General features: G+C 36.5%; 1 long non-coding RNA gene across 1 annotated transcript in view; it reads left to right on the top strand.

Annotated features, from left to right (window-relative positions):
• LOC120890823 (uncharacterized) overlaps window positions 1–24,980 on the top strand; it is a 185,320-nt gene that overhangs the window by 62,013 nt on the left and 98,327 nt on the right. The window contains exon 2 of the long non-coding RNA XR_005735279.2: window positions 15,298–15,383. This is a non-coding gene — a long non-coding RNA (uncharacterized LOC120890823). The remainder of the gene's footprint in view (window positions 1–15,297; window positions 15,384–24,980) is intronic.

Below are 24,980 nucleotides of genomic sequence, written 5' to 3'. Positions count from 1 at the left end.
CTGGAAAACATGTGTTATCTCCGATAGTTACATTGCAACTGACAGCTACTTGAGCACAAGCTAGGTTCCTAGGCAATGGTCAGAAAGGATGGAAACCTGGAACTCCAGATAAGAAAAAGGCAAATGCAAACTTCTGTTTATCTGGGGTTGACAGTTTATGATGGATTCCTAAGAAAACCGAGCAATTGAACATGATCAAAGTAATTGCTTGGTATCTCCAGCATTCTCTAACAACTAATTGCAGAGAATAGCATCACAATGGAAAATAGATCCCATTCCAGTCAAGTGGTGAAGAGAAGTTGGCATATCATGCGTGAAAACAGTAATGCTATCTCTGATGTCTGAGGGGCGTATACTTGACTAAGAAACAGTAAGGATTCAAATTCCTCCTCATCCGCTTCTCTAGTTCATTTACACCCAGCGATGGAAAAATTTCTGTTGCTATCGTTTTCTGGCTACAGGAAACTTTGCAGATGATGACTTAATCCTTGAGTGAAGTGAAAAGTTCCTAAAAGTGATCCTTCTCTGGTTAGATTTTTTTTTCTACCATAAAATCCTCCTCTGTATTTGGTAGGAATCTTTCAGTTGCAAGTGACAGAATATCTAACACAAATTTGTATAGGCAAAATATTTATTGGCTCATGTATTTGAAAGGGCTTATCATAGATGCAGTTTGATCTGGGGAATCAAGTGATAGGTTTCTCATCATTTTTCAACTTTTCTTCCTTTGTGTTCCAGCTTCATCACTGGGCTGCTACCTCATGAGAAAAGATGGTTGCAACATTTCTAAGTCTCACATCTTTGTCTGAAAAATCCAGCATAGTAATAGTGGGAACCCCTCCTCCCTCCCCTGCCCCCCGCCCAATCTATTTCTGTCTCTAACTCTGAGTCAGTCACTGTGGCCAGGGAGTTGTGAATGTGAGGTTTTTCTTGAGTTAATCAGGGTCTACTGTGAGGTGGAGACTGGGGTCATACTCATCCAAATGACATGGAAGAGTATGGGTTTGGGGGTTTCCTTAAAGGAACGTCTGCTACTAGATGGGACAGGGGATGCTAATTAGCAAAGAGAAGAAGAGTTCTGCCCCCATAATTTTTTCTTCTTTCTTTTTCTGCAGTCCACCTGAAAGTACTCTCTGTCAAGCTTAACTTATGCATCGATTAGGACACAATTTCTGGTATAGGAAGTAAAGACTCAGAATAAATAAGAAATGGAAGTTTATTTCACTCATATTTGAAGTCTGAGATGGCATGGTGGCTCTGCACTATGTAAGGGATTGGGCTTCCATCTTGCTCTACCTTGAATCTCTATGGTCCATCCTGGGTTACTGCTATACCACAGTTCCAACTGACAGAAGGGGAAAAGAAGGGGAGGGATGTCTTTTCCCTTTAAGTCAGAGTTTCTCAACATGGTCATTACTCACATTTTAGGTCAGGTACTTTTTTTGCTGTGGCGGGAATGTCTTATGCATTGTGGAATGTTTAGCAGTATTCCTGGTCTCTACCCTGTAGATGCCACTAACATTATCCCCCCTCAATTATGACAAACAAAAATGACTTTCAACAATCCCTGGATGGGGTGGGGAGGCATTTTACTTCTGCTATATTCTTTGGCTGAAATGGAACCACATGGCCATTCATAATTGCAAGAAAGAATCAGAAATGAACCTCCCTTTTTTCATGATGATTATATCCCATCAAGAAAGGGACCACTCCCAGCAGCTCGGGAGGTTGAGTCAGGAGGATCAGGAGTTCAAAGCCAGCTTCAGCCACTGTGAGGTACTTAGCAACTCAGTGAAACCCTGTCTCCAAATAAAATACAAAATAGGGCTAGGGATGTGGCTCAGTGTTTGAGTGACCCTGAGTTCAATCCCCAGTACCCCCCCCCCCAAAAAAAATAGGAAAGGGACCACTAACAGTCTCTGCCGCAGGGTTCAAGTGTGGTATGTCATTCACTATGAACACTAATTTAGGGAACAATGATGACAACAGACAATAGACTATGTTTATTCAGTTTTTTCCATTCATCCATTTCTAGGATTCCACAAAATTTTCCCCAAATACTTTTAAAACTGTTTAGGATGCATTTCATATTTGTGAACATACTTTTTAAACTTCAACTATGGGAAACTGAAATTCATGAAACTATATTTAAGAATGTCTTACCAATGACATTTTCATGGATCTCTCTTTCAGGGCATGGAAGTCTGTGTCAAGTGAAATTTATAATCATTTTCAAAGCTTTCTATCCAAAGCGGTTGTGGCAGCCTTTTGTCCATCACCAATGCTAAAGCTACTGGTACCAACTAAAGTTACCAGCCTTTAGCTATGTTTAAAATCTTCTGACATGTTAGAGACATTTTTGTTAATTTTCCCACATGTCTTCTTGTCTTTTTAGGACTTCATAGCAGGCCTGGTGTTGGGGTGGAAGACAATTCTGAGTAAAACACACCTTGATGGACTCAGAACCATTCTCCCATTCTCTGATGTCTGAAACATAGTTTCTGAATCAAGCGTTCTCTTAGTAGAATCATTTCTCAGTTGTACAGGTAGATAGAATTCAGGTATAACATCCCATAAAATTTCCTGACCAGTCCAAATATAATAGATATTCAGTTTAGTCTTGGGTTGATTCCTTTGCTGCTTATTAATTCACTCATTCATTTCAGTCATTCATTATTTTCACTGATTTATGCAATCAACACATCCATTGAATGTTTACTACATAAAGGCATGTGCTGGGTCTTAGGAATTATAATTGTGAATACCACTGACAGGCTATCACTTATAATCCAGCAGGCTGCTAGGTGACAGCTCCCTCCTCCTCCACATTATCAATTTGTGGATTGCACAATTTCCCCTCTCTTTCATAGGAAGTTCTTGGGTTAGACTGACATCTCTCTGATGCCTGGTTACTTTCAGTGGTGCATGTGCTTGGACAGTTCAGTATTTGTGTCAGCCAATCCTACCGAGGAAGATTTTTCCAGGACCATAAATAAATAAATAAATAAATAAATAAATAAATAAATAAATAAGCAAATAACTCAATCATCCATTCTCAAGTTAAGTAGAATGTCTGACTTTTTAGAAATCTTGGAGCCTTACCATTTGTTGAATTTGAGCTTTTTTAAAAAAAATTATTATTTTTTACTTGTTGATTGACCTTTCTTTTTATTTTATATGTGTTGCTGAGAATTGAACCCATTGCCTCACACATGGTAGGCAATTGCTCTACCACTGAGCCACAACCCCAGCCCCGATTGAATTTGAGCTATTTTTATTTCAGGAGTTTTGATGATTGAAGTTGACAATACCATAGTGTCTTATTTACTCTCATCATCGAAAATGCCTTTAAAATAATTATTAATTTTTTTCATGGTAGTAAAGTATATGATGGCCCCTGGTGACCACCATTCTATTTTATGTTTCTATGGTTTGGCCACTCTAGGATCTCCCATAAATAGAATCATATGACATCTGTCCTTTGTGGCTTATTTCACTAAGGATAATGTCTTCAAGGTTCATTCATGCTGCAGTATGTGTCAGAGTTTCCTTTCTTTTTAAGGATGAGTAATATTCTATTGTACATATCAAAGGATTTGTTTACTCATTCATCTGTTGATACACTGAAATGCTTTTTTCTGCCTTTTAAGCACAGCCTCATCTTGAATGCTAAGATCAACATGCCTCCAAATCTTGCACTAATAAATATAAACACTTTAGGGCATTTAGTGCCATTGTATTAATGAACTAAGCTACAAAACCTGCAACTGCTACTTAATAAGAAAATATAATTTTACAATAAATTAAAATCAATTTTTGCCATTTTTTATTCACAGTAGAAGCCCTAAGATGGAACTACAAAATTATAGTTTGATAAAAGAAAGCCATTTTAGAAATTTCAGTCATCTTAAAGCCACTCATAATATTAAAAATAATAGAAAATCTTTCTCTTATGTGTCTATGTTGATCAATATGATAGCTACTAGCCAAAGGTGAGCTTTAACATTTAAATTAAATGAAATTTAAAATTTTTTCCTTAGTTATGCTAGCCACATCTCAAATGTTCTTTTGCCATTGCTAATGTCCACTGTATTGGACACTGCAGACATAGAACATTTTTTTTTCTTCACAGAAAAGAAAATTCTATTCAATAGTGCAGCTTGTGTTAGCTAGAATTTTCTCCTTTGGAGTCATTAGGAATTATTAAAATTCTATAAATTTCATTGCTGCCTAACAGAATATGATATTTTGAGTGTTCCTTGTGTTTGCCCACCTGCAGTCTGTAGTTCTGAGACAGGACTTTACCTTTTTTTTTTCTTTATTTTTAAAGTTTTCTCTTTTTGTTATTTACTTTTGGAACTTCAGCTTTTACAGAGAAAAAGAACAGTAGTATAGTGTTGGTGCTTGCTAGTCACTCACCCACACAGGCACACAGAGCCTAGTGTGCATAAAAGAAAGTGGAAAAGAAAAGCTAATTCCAATATGGGTGAAGGAGGCAGGAAATGAAGGAGTAAGTTCACTGTAAGTTAATAGCATTGTAAGTTTTTATGGTTTATGAAATTTAGTTTGCAGCCTCTCAAACTCCAAGTAGTAAAAGTGCATATATATGGAAACTCTCAAATAATGAAGAACATGTTTGGTCCTTTAATTCTTATACTTGAAAATATAGTATTGAGAGAATTGTCTGGGGAATAGTAAATAGGACCTGATTATGACAGAAGAAGGCTCTTTTAGGGAGGAGTTTCAACTTCTGTTTGCAATTGAGATACTCCCGTAGTACTAACTTATTTCTAATTAATTTCCTATTCTATTTATATGGAACTCTTTGCTGTTGAAATATACAAGTGAATGAGATTTATAGTCTTTCAACTGGGGCAGGGTCCTGCTTAGTTGTTTGCTTCATCCATAGAACTTTGTAGAAAGAATTCTTGCACATAATTGGTGCTCAATAAATGTTGAGCAAATGACTCAATGTGAGCACCCTAGAAATTCTGGAAGGTTGAGATTGGGAGTCATTCCTTTAGGAAGATTGATTTTCCCTGAAGGAGACTTTCATCAATAGATTTTCAGGGTACATCTTCAGTTGACAAGGAAGTACCATAAAATAATGATTAACTTGAGGTACATAAATAGGAGGGGACTTGGATTCAGTTCCCAATCAGCCTCTCCTTAGCAATGTGAACTTGACCACATTAACTTTTGAAGCTGGTTTCATATTTGGAGAATTCTAACAAACTATATCTTAGGAGTTTTGTGAGTATTAAGTGTGATGTGATCAGTGCAGTGCTTGATGTTATGTAGCTCTCAATATGTGTTAACTTAAAAAAAAAAGAGGCCACTTTAAGCCTTTGTGGAGAGAACCCGTGTTTAAGTAAAAAGAAAGAGGAGAGAGAGAGAGAGGAGAGAGAGAGACACACACACACACACACACACACACAGAGAGAGAGAGAGAGAGAGAGAGAGAGAGAGAGAATGAGCTAGCTTATGGTATGGCATCTAGAAGACAGAGTTTGAAGCATAGTCCATTGAGTTGGAAATAAAGGAGATGAAGAGGAGATGCAGCTGGAAATACCGACACTGCAAAGGAACCACTATGTCCTATATATCTACTGGGTGCTTGATGTGCCAAACATGGCCTAGCCTCTAGACCTTGGCCTTTTTTGTGCCTTTACAAGTTTTTCTCCAGATATCTGCATGGTCATCTCTCAGTTCATTTAGGACTCAACTTGAATGGTAGTCCTTCCCAGCAATCTTATGAAAAAAGGTACCCTTGCACTCTAATTCCTTGTTTTCAATTATAATGAAAATTATATACCCCAATTTCATGTTTATTCCTAGTGCTATTGATAGAATTTCATATGTCTTCTTTTACTTAGGGCATGAGGGCAGAGAGTGCTTTCTTTTGTTCGCTGTGGCTAGACTAGTCCTTGTTCACAATAGGCATGTGGTGAATTGTTTCTGTTGAATTCATGTATGTTTTTATCATTTGATCTTCACAGAAATTCTTCATGGCAAGCAGCTATAGCCTCAGGGGGGAAATGAGTTGTTCAAAGAGGTCAACTGACTTGCAAATATCACATAGCTAATGAGTTTTGGAATCAATATTTGTAATTCCAAAATGAATGATCTTTATACTGTATCACATAAATTAGGCTATACTTTTTTTTTCTCAAAAGGAATTGGGGACTTACAGGTGATGTTGAGAGCCACAGTTTAGTTGGAATGACGCCTGGCATTTTGCTAGAGGGAATGGTTGAAAGGTGACCCTGCTCGGGATTAGGGCGGCTCCAGGACTAGGGTGGATCCTGGGGGGGTGGGGGATAGGGCAGCTCCAGGATCAGGGTGGATCCTGCTGGGATTAGGGTGGATCTTGCTGCCTCTGGACCGTTACTTTGGAGTTCCTGTTGAGTTCTCGCGGGGTTCCGGGAGAATTGGCGTGCAGAGCACAGTAGAGGGAGTGTGTTCCAGAGAAGTGTGTGTAGAGTGCTGGTGAGAGTTTGGGAATAAAGAGTTGCTGTTTGCACCTACAAGGCTTTGTGGTGTGCCCAGCCAGACTGTGGCATGTGGTGGCCTGTGTGGAATGAACCCTCGACCTTGGCATTATCAGCACCAGACTGCGGCAGGTTTAATGGGTTAAGCAAACTAAGATGAACGAGATAAAAAAGAACAACAGTTCTTACATCTAAAGTTGAGAATATAGATGCTCTCCAGCATCTGAGATGAACAAAATGTTTTCTGGGCTCCTGGCAGCTGGTAGAAATGAACAAGTTTCCATTGACCTTGGCACTCAATCTCCTGTTCCAAGTGTTTGAATCCCAGTCTCAGTTACTTGACTATAAGCAATTTCAGAACAAGGGCTATATCTTAATCTCTGAATCCTTTACAACCTATAGCATAATGCTTCACCAGAAAGTTAGTGTCTATAGAATGGCATACAACTGTGTTGGTGTGTATTGTGAGGGAAGTTGGACTAATCATTTCTACCATTCTGCCTATCTTTAAGAGTTGATGAATTATTTAAAAGGTATTCAAAAATGTTGATATGTGCTTATAAAAGTAAAATCATATGCATCAAACCAGCAGGGGGAAATTGAAGGAGGGTAACAGTGGAGGTTTACAAGGGGCATATATTCTAACTGCAACAGGGGGCTAACCCACTTGAGCATAAATATGAAGAGTACCTTCAAGTGGAGCCTACTTTGTACTCTGGGAAAGAACTTTGACTTAATGCTTGAGTTGAAGCCCTAAAGTTCTGTAATCGATTCTATGTGAAGAGATAACTGTAAGCAGATATAATTTCAGAGCAATTGTCTCATTTTATTACTGTTTTATCAAATACAAATTAAATTTGGCTGCATATAATAGAAAACCCAAATAACAATGGCTTGAGTCAGACAAGGGTTTATTTTTCTTGCATGAAGCAACATTTCTAGAGGAAGCCGTGGGTAGTATAGAAGTTCAAGGATATGATGTCTCTAAGAGCTTTGCAGTTCCTCTTGGCCTTTCCCTTGTGGTCAAATGCAAGTGGCTACTGCAATACTTGCCATTATATCAGCACTTTAGGATGCATGAAGGAGAAAGGACAAAGGACAGGGGGTACACAGGGTATGCCAGTTGAGCCTGCTTCCTCCCTCATTAAGGAATTGTCTGTTTTCCTGCCTCTAAACATGAGCTTACATTTCCTTGACATATGGAAGGCTAAAAAGTTTAGTTTTATTAGTTGGGCAATTTCCCCCATCTCTCTCTCCTCCCAAAATAAAGGTTTTGTTAGTGAGAAACAATGGGAGAATGAATGGAGGTGAGTAACCATCTCACAGTCTTGACATAATTATGCATTAAACTATCTCAGCATAGGCCCATAGAACTCCTTAAAGAAAATAATGTTTTGGTGAGTCTTCTCATGAGTTCGTTCCTTAATACATTCTGAAGAAGCTGTATGAGTTTATCTTTTGATGGGCATATTAAAGAGTACTTATTTCCTGCTGAGTGCTACATAGAAGGATCCCTGGATTTGGAGTTAGAAGGCATGAATTCAAACTTTGGCTTCATCAGATTTAACTATGAACAATTTTAAGGTTCAGTTCGATGACATGTAAAAGGAGATATAACAAACTGATTTTTACATTTATATGCAAGAGCAAATAGTTAAGAATAAACAAGATATTCCTGAGAAGTAATACACAGTAGGACTTCCTTATCAGAAATTCAGAATTTATTAGAAAGCCCTACTTATTTAGATGGTTTGAAATTATATGCAAGGCTATATAAATGGCCAAAGAAGGAAAAAGAAAATATAAAATGGAAATATTATTTATGATTGAGATTACACTGCAAATTGTTTCAAAAGAGATCAGTTTTTCAATAGGGTACCAATGGTTACCTGAATGTATAAATGTGAAATTGGATCCTTATCTCACACCATTCATTCAAATATCAAATCCATGAAGGTTCAGACTTACATGTACAAGGCAATATTACAATGTTGAGTAGAAAGAGTGTTTCCATTTGAGCAAAGTACAAAACATATGAGAATCTACATAATAAACCAATTAGTAAAACACATGGTTAAACACAGATTGAAATAGGGAAAGTGTAAAAAGAAAGTTCAGAATAGCCTTTTCTCTTTAAGAATTTAAAAAGTAGATGGGGAGGATATCAATTGCTTTGCATTATTATACATATCAAGTATGAAAGTATTTGAAGAAGCATTGGATAAATGTAAATTATTTTTATCTGCTATGCTCTACTTCTTAAAGACAGGGTTATTTCTTATTTAATTTTGTATCCTTAGCACAGCATCTGAAATATAATATCTACTTAACAAACTTTTTTTGAGTGAGTGAAGAAGTAATTTTTATACTAGAATATATTAATGTAAGGTTTTAAACAACTAAGATGCTCCTCTAGTATACAGTAACTCACATATTGCTCTATTCACTCATTTATTCATTTATTACTTTGTTTATGATTTAAATTCTTATTAAAAGCCTACATTTATTCCCTTTTCCCAAGGGGCTCACACTCTAGGAGAAAAGACAAACAGGTATCTAGACAATGGTAATTGCTTTTTTAGATCATTTCTGAGTAGCAATGACTATGTCTATGTATCAAAAAGAATGCTTGTCTTTCTGGTTGACTTTCTTTTCTTTAGATAATGAGAACATTTTCAAAGTTTGCTGTGATGAGTGGCAAATTAACTCACTCAGCTCTATTTAATAGACATTCTAGGGAAATGAGATTCCATTATCTCACATGAACTAGTGGCTGGAGAGTAGGCATGTTTCTGCCTTTAAATTGGGTTTAATTCCGAGTAGAATCAGATGTACATGGAAAGGTATCTACTTCACATCTGCAGTAAGACAACACTCAGGGAGAAGTGCTCTAAGTACAGTTTGTTGACAGACTTCAACACCTGGCTGGCAACATAATAGCAAGTGCTAACTTGAGACTTGATAGCATTGGTGAATATGAAGATAGTAAGGATGAAGTCCATAATAAGGAGTGAAGAAGGTTGGAACTTCAGTTGGAGGTGAGTCTAGGGTGATCATATTAAATAAAATGGACAGGTGTTGAGGACAGGATTTTTCAAATCACATTTCTTGGAATGTCATTCCTTCAAAGATGTCTTTTTTAGGTAGGGTATTCAAATACATTTGGGAAATGCTGACCTTCTTCTTTTTGTTTTTTGATTTACAATGCAAAATATCATATTACATCCCCCATGAAACCAGTTTAACTCTGTTTAGAAATATGACAAAATGATGTGAAGCTGTTCAATTTTTCATGCTTCTGCCATTTGTATTTTTAATTATGTCTTGTTTGCCCAGCAAATATTTCTTGAGTGACTACTGTAAGACAATGGAGAAATTGGGCATTAAATTATTAGTGATTTGTGGGAAGGCAAAAACATTTTTCACATTAAAAAAATCTGGGATTGTTATTTTCTCTGGGGTCACAGCCCTTTTGCACGGTGTAGCTAGCTTAAAATGTCTTGAACAACTGCCGGAGAAGCAGTGTACCACCTAGTGGCAGTTCCTGAAACTACAGTCACAGCCCAATCCCTTCCTAGAATGGAGCTTGTGGCCTTCACACATTTGGAGATCCCTGAAAAGCAAACGTAGTTTGGACGGGGCATGAAGTTTAAAAATTTTATTGCAAAGTTAATACATGTTAATTTGAGCCCATATAGAAGGTATAAAGAGTAAAAAATAAAATGAAAATAAACCAGAAATATATATATTTCCCACATCTTCAATGACATAATTATGTGTTTAATACTATAAATGTTTAATATGGTAAATTGTTTAATACTATAAATTTTGCTAAATTGACATTTTCCATAAATGTTCTTTTGTAATACTATTTCACACAATAATCATGTGTATATATGTATAACAATGAATATATATTTATATAGTATTTTAAAATTATTGCATAATGTTTCATTTGATGGTCACATCATAATCTTTCCCTATTGACGAACATTTAAATTGTTTGAGAGTGTTCATGACTATAATAACACTAATAAACATCTTTTCTATTCAATAATATAAACCTTTCCTTTTTTTTTTTTTTTTTTTAGAGAGAGAGAGAGAGAGAGAATTTTAATATTTATTTTTTAGTTCTCGGCGGACACAACATCTTTGTTTGTATGTGGCGCTGAGGATCGAACCCGGGCCGCACGCATGCCAGGCGAGCGCGCTACCGCTTGAGCCACATCCCCAGCCCATCTTTTCTATTCTTGACTCATTTATTTCTTCAAATTAAATTCTTAAAGTGGAAATGCTGGTCCTAAGCATAAGAATTTGAGCTTTTAAAATTTCTTTCAAAGAGGCTTATGCCAATTTACATTCCCTTTTGCAATGGTTTTCTGAGCCTTTCTCCTCATATGCTGTCTCACAGACTAGTATACAGCAAACAAGTGTGCCAATTTGAAGACAAAAATGTCTCATTGTTTTAGTTTGCACTTCTTTAATTTACTTCTGAGTTGAAATATCTTTCTGTATACTTGCTACTGGCCATTCATTTCTTTTTTTCTTTTTACAACATGCTTATTCCTACTCTTTGCTTCTTTTTTATTTTTCACACTGGTTTACAATCAGGTTGCTTTGCAGGTGTTTTGTTCTTAATTTTTAAATTTTGGACTAATTTTTAAGACTAACAAAATTTATAAAAATAGCACATAGAGTTCTTATATGTCCTTCACCAGGTTCCATTAATGTGTTAGTCTTATATAATCACAATACAATTAACAAAATCAGGAAATTAACATTGGTACAATACTTATTATCTAAACTATAGGCATTATTTAAATTTCATCAGTTTGTCTGCTTACTTCCTTTTTCTGTTCCAGTATCCAACTCAAAATCCCATAATGCATTTTTTTGGCTGTTATTTCTTTCATCTTTTCCATTCTTAGCTTTTTTTTTTTTTTTTTGTCTTTCATGACCTTGACACTTTTATTCTATTTTTTTTCTTTTTTTGTCTTTCATGACCTTGACACTTTTATTCTATTAACTTTTATAGGATGTCCTTTAATGTGGGTTTATCAAGTGTCTTGTCAGATTGGTATGAGGTTATGCATGTTGGGCAAAAAATACCAACACAGTGATAGATATTCTGCCAATTGCAACGCATCATTCCAAAGGCTTCATAGTGTTGATATATGCTGCTACTGGTGATCTTATCGCCTGGTGAAAATCTACTGGATTTCTGCACTGTAAAGTTTCTGTCTTTCTCTTTTTTGTTAACATATTTTCCAAGGGTAATTCTTTGAGATTAGGCAGTTTCTCCTTGGTTAGTTAAATTCTAACTTCAAATTTAATAAATTCAAGCTGGAACATGAATGTAAATTACAGATGGGATTGTTATAAGGCAGATATTTAGGATAACAATTACTGGGCCCATTCTCAAACAAAAGTATTTCATTTTTTAAAAAGATCACTGAAAAAAATGTAGATGTACATGTTTTAAAACAAAGTGAAACTTTTAAGGTATTTATTATATTTTAATAGTGTCATACTTTTGCTGACCTCTTGATTGTGTTTGCTGGAAAAACTTCTAATATATAAGTAATTTTATGTAGTATTTCTTGATTAAAACCTTATATCTGTAGAAGTTCATTCGAAGAAATATTAAATAATGAAAGAATTGTGACTTTCTGTTTATTTATATTAGATCAATTAAAATATTACACATGTTGATATTGCAATATTCTTTATTACAATCTCATATCCCTGAAAATGAGCAATAACTTCAGAGAAATATTTCATTTGTCCAGAAAAAAAGCTACACTGTTTGAGTACTAAGTTTGCCTCTTATTAGTCTCATAACCTTGGGCAAATCAGGTCACCTCTGTAGATCTCAGAAGTGCTACCTGTCTCATGGGGCAAGAATAACTGATAGAGTGCTGGCCAAAGAAGTTTATAAACTACAAAACAATTAACCCAGGCAAGAGGTATTAATACTACTATTATCTTTTATTAGTCCTTAAAACCATTCTTGGAGGTAAGTGTTGGTTACTGTGATACCAGTTTTGTTTCTAATGGATAAAGGATGATTATGAAGAATATGGCATGTGCTATAATGCATTTTGTTTTGTAATATACAGTATTGCATTTGATTCATTTCTGTATTATTTTCCTGGCACAACTTCCTACTACACTTTGAGAGACAAGGAATGAGCTGCTTATCTAGTGAAGATTTATAGCACAGGGATTCTACAGTCCTGGGAAGATGTCATTGGCAGTGTAAATAGCAAGGTTAACATGGTTGTTTACAAAATAAATACAAACTTCAGTTAGTATTTCATCTTGAAAACCAGCTTAAGCGCTCTTTAGATAACCTCTTATAATTGAAGTCTTTTTATAAGCTTGGCCTTTATATTGAGTTTTGTCAAATTCAAGGTCAGGCAGAAATTCTAACATTAATCGGTTCAAAATTGTGGCTATTGTCTTCTTATGAAATATACTAGCTGTTGCTTGCCTTTCTATCATCTTCTCTTTTCTTCTTATAGCTCATATGTGTAGTTTTTTTAAAATAATTTCATTAAGTTGAATTAGTCACAGTAGAAAAGAAGTTCTTGCCTTTTGGTTAGTGAATTTCTTCTGACTTATTATATCCACAGTCAAAAGCAGTTCATTCTGATTTGATAAATGCATTGAAAGTATCTGAAATTGTTTCATCCTTTTTCTTTCTTGCCTTTTCATCTTTTAGAGGAATCAAATGAAATATCCTCTAGCTTTCCTAATCGAAGTTGTCTGCTCTGCCCTGGTGTTAAAAATGCATGTTTCAATAAGTATTCCTGTGTGGCAGTAAGTTCTCCAGTCTTTCAAAAGTATTTTATACTAAAGTTTTAGAACAAGACCTCGAAGTCAATTTTTAAGTTGTGTGTTTATTATTAGCAGAGATATATTATATACCTTGTGTACTACATATTGTATATGTTACTAAATATACATCTATCAGAATGATTAAGATAAGTATTGTTTACTAGTTTTTCAGGTAGGGCACAGATCATGGTACCCTTTATTCCTGCATTTTTCTAACCATTATCTCAATGCTAGTACACATTCCCGGAATTGTGATCTAAAACATCATTTCAATTTTAAGATGTCCCATAGCTTATCATTAACAGCTTCGAAGCAATAACTTGACATTGCTTGCTTTCAAGATCATTTGTTAATAATTAGAAGGACATTAATATTTGGGGTTAATATTCAACATTGCATTTTTACTTTGAAATTGTACTGCTTGTACAAATCCTCATTGTCATAATTGCTTTCTATTTTGTTCTCAAGAAACTTTTAATTCACTTTTGGAGTCTCTTTTCCCCAGAAACAGCTCCCCCTTTTATCATTATATCACGATAATCTCTTCTATGATAATTTTTAAATATTGTACAGTCATTAGAAAGGAGAATCACATTGTTGAAATACATACAGCAGTACCAAGTGCAGTCTGGCTCTCCAAATGACTTGTTGAGAATATGATGACAGGACAACGAATGAATGAAATATAGCACCTCTTTCTGTACTTGAACAAAAATGAGAAAGAATTGAAATAAAGGTGAGGTAGCACTTTGAGAAGACATGCACCTGTCATCTGATGATGGACAGATAGTGAAGAGCTGACATATCATTCAGGGAAGCCAGGTCTACACTTTATAACCTGATACTGGAATTATACAAGTTCCTGAATGTTAGAAGCTTAGATTCATTTTAAATGAAATTAATTTCATTGGATATTTCCTATATCCACAAGGAAACTAGATTACCCACAAATTGTTACATGAAATTAAAAAAATGTAAATTAAAAAAAATTAGAGTTAGTTGGACAAAATGTGCTTTAAAGATTCTTTAAATTTTGGAGTATACAATATTGCCCTGCCATGCTCAACTAGCTTTTATTTGAAAGTATGGCTCAATACAAATACATAAAATTTATTAGCAAATTAATTAAATATGGCATCTACTACATGTCAATTACTGTCTTAGTACTGGGGATACAGAGATAAATAAGACCTGCTTCTTGTCCTCAAGTGATACGGCATATATGGGGGGGGGGAATTGGATAGTATTCTCTTTTTCAGAAAAGCAAATGTGATGGAATCTTCCAGATCTGTAAAATGTAAGTCCTTTGTTCTTTAGCATTCAAGCAACTGGGACACAGACAATGGACTTTTCCATTAGGCAATGAAGACTGTGGTTGCAAAATTGTAAGATGGTGAAAGGGGTCTATAGCAGTGATATCCTAAAAATCCCACAAGATGGGGATATTTCCTGTGTTTCAAAAGAAAGTAGTGACTGAGACCATTTGCACAAGGGACTAAAGACAAAAGGACATGACATGTTTTCTCCGGTGTTATGAGTCCCCTTCACCCCAAGTGTTCTATATTTTGAAACAACCTTCGAAGGGCTAAGACAGAAACACTAAGGAAGGCATTTATTCCCCCTCTCCCTCATGCAGCTCAAAGCTCTGTTATACCTGTCCTCTCGTCTGTGCCATACATTGCATTGGCATTAGTGTATGGAAAGCATAACTATACTTTTCTGTTGCTCCAAGCTTTCTTTTTGACCTAGGCAGGTCAGGTTAGTTACAGTGTGGGCTTTGGAATCAGAAAGACATAGTTTGAAGCGATGGCTGTGTGACCTTGAACCTGGGCTTCAGTTTTATCACTTGTAAAATTAGGGTACTAATACGAATTTCTTAAGTGTTTAAGAACTAAATGAGATAAAGTATATGAAGCACGTATCACATGAAAAGTACTTAATAAACATTAACTTTTTTTCCCTTTAGGAGAAGCATTTGACCATTTTTACTTCCAAAACTTTCTTCTGGATGCCAGTTGCACACAAGTAAACTAAAGAGGAGTAAGTGTGTCTGTAAGTGACTTATACCTATTTATTCCTGTTCTGAATAATTGAGCCAATGGAACTTGGAAATGAAATTTTCCATAGATAAACTTTGCATGATTAGCAACATGTTTTTAGACTAAACTATGTGTGTATGGGGGTGGGTGCTAGAGATAGGTGTTTCTTACAATAAATATTAGCAACCAAATAAGTGTGACTCTATGGTTGCTGAGTTTAGCCAACTTGAATTCAACAGGATGCATGTGAGGCATCAATGAGGCAATCCAGGTAAAATATTTAACACAAAGTCTGGTGCATGGTAGATGCTCAGTAAAAAGTGAAGATTCTTTTTTTGCTATCGTTCTTTTTAAAAATCTGTTCTAATTTGTTATACATGACAGCAGAATGCATTTTGACACATTGTACACAGATGGAACACAATTTCTCATTCCTCTGGTTGTACACAATGCAGAGTCACACTGGTAGTGTAATCACACATGTACATAGGGTAATAATGTCCATCTCATTCTACCATCATTCCCATACCTACACCCTCTCCCCTCCCCTCACTTCCCTTCTGCCCAACTATGTGGTTTTATTGGTTCATCAGCCACAGGTTTCCCAGTTAAATTTTTTTTCTTAGTGTTTGTATTATTTTTGTAAGTGCCAAAAGAATTTTAGAGACCCCCTTTCTCTTAATTATGATAAAATAATGCAATCCTCATAAAAATGATTATTTGTGCAAGTTAACTACTTTTTTTGTAAATATGGTTTTTCCTTTTGTCACAAAATTATGATACAGTGTAATGACACATGATACTCTAAAGTGTGGAATGCAAGGGTGTGGCTTAAACATTTAAATAAAAAATTTTTCAGTGTTCTCACTAACTCGGGACAGTAGCTGGCTTTAAAATGAGAGAGTTTGCAATTGCAATTGGGATTCAGAGAATATATTTTAAGAATGTCTTTTAAGGAACTCATTTTATTTATTTTTTTGGCCAGAAGATGAATTATGCTGCTGAGTTTTACCTGAGTGGTGAAATGAACCATCTAATTCACTTCCTGATATAGTTGGCTATAATAATGTCTTTTGTTGCAGTACACTTCATATATTATAAAGAACATTCACATTCATAATCTCATTGGATCTTCTTAGTCCTTGTTACAGTAAGCAGGCAAGTGGTATTGTGGCCATTTTGCCCATGGGGAAACCTGATCGTGTCCTTTCCCTGCTGAAAGTCCTGAAAGGGTTTCTGATTGCAACTAGGATAAAGTTGAAAACTATCACTCCAGCGCACAGAGCCCTGTGTGATCTGGCTTTCTGCCTCATCTCCTGTGTTACCTCTCTCTTCTTGCTGTGTAGCCTTTTAGTTCCATGAAACCAGTAAGCTTCTTCCTTTGTTAGAATTTTCAAGTATAGAAGTCCTACTGCTTATAAGTCTCTATTTTTTTTAAAATTTATTTATTATTATTTGTTCATTTTAGATATTCATGACAGCAGAATATATTTTGACATGTATACATATATGGAGCATAATTTATTATAATTAGGATGTTGTTCTTTTGTCTGTACATGATGTGGAGTTTCACTGGTGGTGTATTCACACATGAACATAGGAACGTTATGTCAGATTTATAAGTCTCTTTCTCTCTCTTCCACCTTGAGATTCACCCAGTTCTTTGGGTCTCCACTTAAATATGGTTCCTCCAAGAATCCAGGTATCTTAGACAAAGGGATTGCATGCTGTTATATACTCTCAAAACACCTTGGCTTTTTTCAGAACATGTATCATAGTTATAATTAAAATAATCATTTGTGTCATTACTTATTTAATGTCTACTGTCACCATTAGACTCTAAGCTTCATGAGGATTGGGGCTGCCTACCTTATTCACTTTATACTCAGAGTCAAGTACAAATTCTGAAACATACCCAGCACTGAGTGGTATTTATTAAATGAATAGATAGAATGAACTATACAAAGTCATGAAAAAAATAGAACTAAGGAGTCTATATTACTGGTTCAGTAGTTTTTCTACTATACTAAGCATATAAAGCAGTAGATTTGTAATATTGGCAAAGTGGAGTTTTAAGAATTTGTAAATATTTCTCAGTAAAAAGGCATAAAGCCTGAATGGAATAGTAGGCAATGAATTTTTATCATTCCATGAAAGAAGAATGATGTGAAAATGTAACAGTAATGTTGATTTCATAGAATGGGAAAATATATTTACAAAGTATTGAAACAGCTGCTTAAATAAAGAGTGGCAAAGATATAGAGTATAGGTATTTATATGGTCTAGTGACTTTTAATGTTTTGCTTTGAGTTTTTCACTTGGACAGTTGAAAAGTTTAAATTCTTAAATTGTGGGTTGAGCATTAGGGTAGCTGTGTGAGTTTTGTTTTTCGAAACTCTTCTTAACTCTTGTGTTATAAAAGCCTTTGCTGTTAAAGAAAATATATCATTGCTCACTCTAAGTACAGCTGTTACAGGTCCGATTTCCTGGAAAGAAAATTCTGAGATTAGATATAGAAAGTTTACTGGGGAGTGGTTCTTGGATCAACACCTGTAGGGAGTGAAGAATACAGAATGGGGCAGAATGAATATTTGGGTTGAGTTTTTTTTTTTTCCACAACAGAGACCCCCACCTGCCCTCAGGAGCTCTAGAACTAAAATGGCCTCTGGCTAAGGACTGTTAGCCTTTCTACCCCTGTATTGAGCATTGGTTGCCTGCAAGTGGCCTTGGGAAGCGACCAGGATATTGGGGAAGTGACTTTCTTTAGCTGAGGGCAATATCTGGAGGAACAATTAACTGTGAACTGTCCATCACTATCGAAGGCTGAGGAATGAATGTTCTGGCCTGAATTGAAAGGATGATCTGGCAAGCCCACTAAAATAGCTAACAAAGTCCACTGCTTGTGCTGTTCAGATCAGCTTGCCCTGTAAAAGGTGGAGGATCAGTTCCTTCAGTGTTTTCGTGGGCTTCTCATCTGGATGAAAATGTTCAAGGAAAAGGTTAGCGGGATAAACCACAGCCCCCACTGCTGAAGCTGATCTTGATGAAGCCGGACAGAACCCAGGCCATGATGGGCAGTCCTGACAGCAGTTACTTGCTGCCCTGTGGCCAGGGACTCCATTTTTACCAAGGCCTTGGAGCATGCCAAGAGCTATGTGTTTTGAAGGTATCTTAATTTTCCACTGCTGATGGTATACATTTGCTTCATTATGATTCTCATATTGGGGGTGACCCAAAAAGCCATATGATATCTTTTTCCCCCAATAATGCCAGTGAACTCACGGGGTCTGTTGTGTCCTATGGCCCAACATAGGGCAGAATGGCTTGCGTCTGGACCTGCTGCAGATCTGGATCTTGGCTGCCCTCAGAGATGGCAGCCTTTCATGTTTTCTAGAATATGGGTCAGAGCAATATTCCCAAATGTGGACCATGCTTCCTCCAAAAGTTAAAGAACTTGCAAGACATTTGACTATTTTGTTGTTGTTGTTGTTGTAAGAGGTGGGAGATGCAATAATTTCTTTATTTTAAGAGAATATCCTAGAATGATCTAAGACCACTGGACCCCAATATTTTTACTAATATTATAAGCCTTTTAATATTTATAGAGTTTATCTTCACATCAGATTGTTAAGCTTTTTATAATGGTTCCAATGTAATTAGTCGTCTTAATATTTTGGTGCAGTTATATATCATTGAAATGGAGAGGGGAGCAATGTGGAATCTGCAACCTGGCAACATGATCTGGTCTCTGTATGCCATATTATGATACATGCCTTTGAGGGGACATTCATTTTAAACTAACAATTACATGCATGCTTGCTGTGGTGTTGTGGGCACCTTCCTCCTGGGGGCCTAGCACCTCCTTTAGTCGGTTAGTTTGGGTCAGAAAATTGACTCAGGTCCAGAAACTGGGCAAGGAATTGTAACTTTTTATATGCCCTCATCCCTCTGATTATATATCTCTTTTTTTGAGGGGTGATGGTGGTGCTGGGGTATCAAGCCCAGGGCTTCAAACATGCTAGGCAAGTAACTCAATCATTGAGCTACAACCTCAGCCCTCTAATTTCTCTTGGTTACATAGATCGGACATACTCTTCTTGCTTACCCATCTGTCTTTCCCCTAGGGATGCTAAGTTCTGTTAATCATTGCCATAGTTTTCTGTGGATCAGACTTTCTGCCTGCCGTGCCAATCTCACTGTTGTATCCACTTGACTTCAGATGACTATGTTCTGCTATTTGGTCTCTATCATTATAGGATCCTAATCGTTCTGTCTGCCAAAAAAAGGGTTGAGTTTTATTCTAGGATTTCTTACTGTCAGCCCCACCTACAGAGGACAGTCACTGCTGTACCAAGAGCCACTGTGTTTCTTATTGTTTTGGTAAATCAGTTCCTGTTGGTATTCCAGGAGGTCAGATTCAGCTGGCGTTTTTTCATGCTTACTTAGAATATATGCTCTAGCACACCCATTTTTTCTAAGCCTTTTAATCCTTCTTCTCCTGTCTGCCATGACAATTGTGGCATTTTTAGTATTCAAAAAAATTTTAAAAAATCATCCTTGAAGTACATAAACATGTTTTTTTCAGAGTACTTGCTAGGATGCGTAATCCCAACGGAAAGCTCCCAAATCCAAAAGTTCTTTTTTTATCCAACTTCATGTTCCATCTCCCTTGATCAGGGACTCTCAGAATCTAGACCACATATAGTTTTTTTGTTGCCTGCTAGTTCACATTGGCCAGATCCTGTAGTTCCTTCCAGGTATCAACATTTACTTTTCAGTAGGTTCAGGACAACTTCGGTTATGTTTTATTGTGACTTGGTACTAGATAATGTTGTGTAACAAGGGAGACATGGGGTGTAGGTTTCTATGTTGTCTTGCAAGGCAGGGGAATTAGTACCTTCTTCAAGCACAGGAAGAGGGTGTGCTAGATTTTCACATGGAGAAGTGGGTCCTTCCTGCAAGTTCAGAGAGTGCAATACAACCTGGTGATTCACAATTTTTTGAAGATATGTCATTCTGTATTTCAGGGTTCTATTACTTCCCAATTAAAGTCCTGGCCTTGGTAGAGCAGACCTACAGCAGTGAGGATTCGACCTTTTCTGAGCTCTGCTACTTATGTAATAAAATCTTGGTCCTGGTCCTCAGCTTTTCCTATTTTCTAGCTGTAGGAAATAATCTCTTTATATGCTGCAAAGATGCTCTGTCTCTGGTAGTTAACCTTTAATTGCTGATTACTCACCCTGAGCCTTTCATTATCTTTTTTCAAAAGCATTGACCACGCCCCCCACCCCCAACAACCTCCACTGTCCTTACATTTACCATTTCTCCTGTATTACTCAAGTGCATGAAATATTACCCTCGCCAGTCATATCCTTCCACTGGGTTATCATCAGTTCTCTAGTGGTGGATATTTTAATAGTTATGTCACTAATTACATGCCAGGGGCTATCCATGCTCTATCTACCACCAGTGAGAAGACTATCAAAATAAGGCGATTCAACTCCACAATTGCATTAAAGAATCTTCTGTTTTGTACAAAACATTTGGGATTAACATCTCTGACTGACAGGGAAAACAGAGTTGTTCAATCATTCTGCAGTGAGGGACTGGGATGGTCTGTCACAGTTGGTTCCATGCTGTGGCTAGCTTTGCATTCATACATAGGGCAATCATTGGATGTAGGCTGCTCTTTGGGAGGGAGCATGACATTACAGTGAAGTGGCACCTGGTTGGTACATCTCAGCATTCACCATCAGTATCTTTTATTTTCCACATGGTATTCTCTTCTACCCTCTACTTCTTCACCCTCTACGTCCTGCAGTCAAGACGGGTACCGGAAGAAGCTAATGACTAAAAACATCGTTGTCCTGCTGAACATGTTTTGAAAACTATTCCAAACACTTAAAAAATATACCAACTTAAGTCATTTTCTTATAATGTTAATATCCTAAGTGCTTATTGACAATTAGACCTATTACTCAATTTTATCTTCTTGGCGAAGATGAGGTACTAAAGAATGATCTGCTGTATAATAAATGAATGAATGATCAAGTGTCCACTGCATACCCTTGGTAAATCACTTCCTTAACCCCAATGATTGATAAGGAGCTGAAATTAGACTCAGAAATCACCCAAATGTAGATATTTGATCTTTAACTCTTTCCTGGGTATAATAGAACAGAGAGAACTGAATTTGGTCTTAGTAGGCCTGAACGCATGTTTCGAATACTTTAGTCAAACTGTGGGAACTTGGCCCATTACTTACTGTCTGTGAGTTTTGGTTCCTTTATCTATGTATTTGGTAGAATTCCTATTTTCCTTACAGAGTTCTTATCAGAATTAAGCTGATATATTAGCAGTTAAAACATTGAAAACCACAGAGCATTATACATGTATGGGTGTTCATTATTTTTATTACTAATATTAGCAGTTTCCTTGCTTGTCATTAAAAAGAAGAGTGATCTGGGAACACCAAAATGACCAATGCTGGAGAAGGAGAGAGCCAGGAGCTTTTACAAATCACTGAAAACTATGAATTATGAGAAACTACCATGCAAACTGATATTCCTATCAGATAGTATGGGGTCATTGTTATTTTTAGGGTCTTTAGTAGTAAAAAAAATGAAAGAATGACTGACTTCCTAATTACTTGGATGAACATGAATTTGTGATATTTATCTTTATATTGCATTGAACTCTTTTGAAGGATTTTTATACCTTCTTTGTTATTTGCTACTTCTGTTTCCCTCAATTGTCATATCTCAAGGCCCATTATAAAAAGGGTATGAACTGGCATTGATTTTTATCAATGTTGGTTAATAGTTCAGAGATGAGTGTTTATGCCCATGTTATGCTACATTATTCCCTTAAGCCACACCATTAAAGTTATGGATTTGGGTATCAAGGAATATGAAATACCTTCATTGGGAGGAATTAGTTTATATCTTTGCACAAAGACCTATACTATGTAATGGCAAGTAACAATAAAAAATCATCCTTCCCCAAATATTCTTGTGACTCTGAAGTGCCTATGGCTGTTGAATGGTCAGTATTCCAAATGTTTTCTTGTTATCTTGTGAATATTTGAATCTAGCTCATTTAAACTGTTCTTTGTGTGATACAGCTATAAACAGAACTTTATAATTTACTATCCACCTATCTACATCCATCCATGAATCATCAGTACATGTCTAGATCACCAAAGGAAGATTTCTAAACTCACCTTTTCTGTCCTTGCCCATGTGTCCCCCACCTTTAACTCAAGACACAAATATTGTGAGGACAGAACAGTTCAGTTCAGGTTACAAATTGACAAGCTCCGTTCAGAGACGGAAATATACCAGCAACGTATCTATTTGCTCAATTTGAATTCCATCAACCTAAAATGTCCCTCAAAAGGAATGTGACCAGCACAACTCAGGTTTATGACTACCGTGAACACAGTACCGCGGGAGACTCAAAAACAGGAAATAAATGTTCCTATCCTCAGGACCTCAAAACCTAGTAAATGACTAATAAATAACTACAAGAAAGGCAGGGTGATGAGTGCCTCAGGAGGGGTTTCAACTAGTTGAAACCTCAAGGTTGAGGGAGATATTAATTTGTCCTGTGTGGGGTGGAGTGGTATGGTCTGGGAAAACTTCCCAGGGTGGAGTTTACGATAAACCTAGGCACGCATCCTTAACCTTTATTGTAACTATTTGCCTATTCTTAGAATAATGTATTAAGTGTATAAAATAAAAATAAAGGATTATAATGGGAACCAGTTGTGTTGAAACAGTTATTAAAACATCAAGAAAAAATGTGACATAGTAATAAGTACATTTCTTTATTAAGGCATTAAATGAATAAATTTTCAGTTTCAGGTCTAATAACTATTGTAATTTTGAAGTAGTAAAGAGCATACGTGATAATTGAAGGAGGTAGGGAATATAATGTGGTACAGATATGTCTGTGACTTATGTGACAAACACTTCTAATATTTCTGTAGTCTGTTGCCTTTGTTCATGACAGAAGGAAGTGCTACATTTCAGTCCCAAGGTAAAAGTGAAGATGCAATTTTTGTGTCACCCAAATTCACAACTCCCTTAATTTTTTGTGTCTGAACCTTTTGGAGACCTGTGAAACAGGTTAGGAACCATTGGTCTTCAAGGATGAATAAGGCACTGATAGATGGAAAAAGAGAGAGAAATGAGAGGGTTGGACCTTCTAGATGGAACAACTGGGAAGAGACCTTGGGGACAGGGCAGTACAAGGGGTGTTTGGGAGTTGATAGATACGGCTAGAAGGTTTGTGTTTGGAGCATGCACCACAAGGAGTAGTAGAAGAAAATGATGGATGTGTAGGAAAAGGAAAGACTGTGAAGGGCTTGGCATGCCAGAAAGAGGAATTGCATCAGTGGGGAGTCATCAGTGATGTTTTTGAACAGGAAACTGACATAAATATGTCTTTGTTTTAGGAAAGTAATTTGCAGCATAATGGGAGCTAGGTTAAAAAGGCTGGAAGCAGGAAGTCTCTTAGTTTATTGCACTGGTCAGGAGAAATATATGGAGAGCTTGAACTAATTCAGAGGAAGTTGAAAAGAGAAGAGCTAAGCAAAAGACAGTGGGCAGGCAGACCAAAAGAACTTGGCAACTGAAAAAATAAAGTGGGTGATGAAGAATGGGGCGCAAAGCTGATTCATACGAGGATGATGATGAAGCAAGGAACTAAAAGAGAGAACACAGCAAGAAGGGCAAATTTGTGGCAGCAGAGCCTTGGGTATCTAACAAATTTGAGTTATTCAAGGGCTATTCATATGGAAATGTTTAAGCAGGCAGTTTATGATGTGAATCTAGAACTCTTTGAACAAAAGTTCAGGGCTGGAGATGTAGATTTGGTAATCATAAGAAAAACAGCTGAAATCAAGAGAGTAAAAGAAATTATGCAAGAAGGGCGAGGGTTCTGCAGACTGAACCTTATCTGACTTTTCAGGATGTGCAAAATGTGTTCCAAGAAGGTCTCCTTAGCAATTTTGCAAGCTTAGTCCTTATTTCCTCAGTTCCACAAAGTGAAGAAGGTGCCTGCTATGTTTCAGACACTCAATTTCCTCAAAGATCAATAAGACATTAGTTTCCTTTTCAGAAATTAATATTTCTCGCAGGGAAGCTGACATGTGAACAAATAAATACCATTTTATATAATAAGCACAGTAACAGAACTATGTACGCAGTAGACAGTGATCAGAGAAGGGCAGGATTGACGTCAATTGGGATGGGGGCAAGGAAGGCTTCCTAAGGAAGGTCACATTGGATCTGGGTTTCAGGGGATGAACAGCAGTTTGTCACATAGGAAAGACACTGGAAGTTGTGGGAATGGATTGCACAGAGGTCTACAAGTTTAAGGAACTCCTTTCCTTCTGTATTTTTTCATGATCAGTCCTCAGTTTATGTCACACAATAAGATGTGAGAGTTTAGAAACCAGAAATTTTCTTTCTCCATGATTACCCCTTGTCCTCATCTTAATCTTTAAAGCAGGCCCTTCAAATTTGACCATGAAATACTGCTTTATGCCTGATCCAGATCTTTTCAGTTATTTAACTCCATTTTCTCTTGTTTCATTATTTTTAAA

This window comes from Ictidomys tridecemlineatus, chromosome 11 (genome assembly GCF_052094955.1).
Source record: "Ictidomys tridecemlineatus isolate mIctTri1 chromosome 11, mIctTri1.hap1, whole genome shotgun sequence".
In the NCBI taxonomy this organism is placed as follows: domain Eukaryota; kingdom Metazoa; phylum Chordata; class Mammalia; order Rodentia; family Sciuridae; genus Ictidomys; species Ictidomys tridecemlineatus.
The sequence above is the reverse complement of the archived record's forward strand: the minus strand, read 5'-3'. Positions and strand labels throughout refer to the sequence as shown.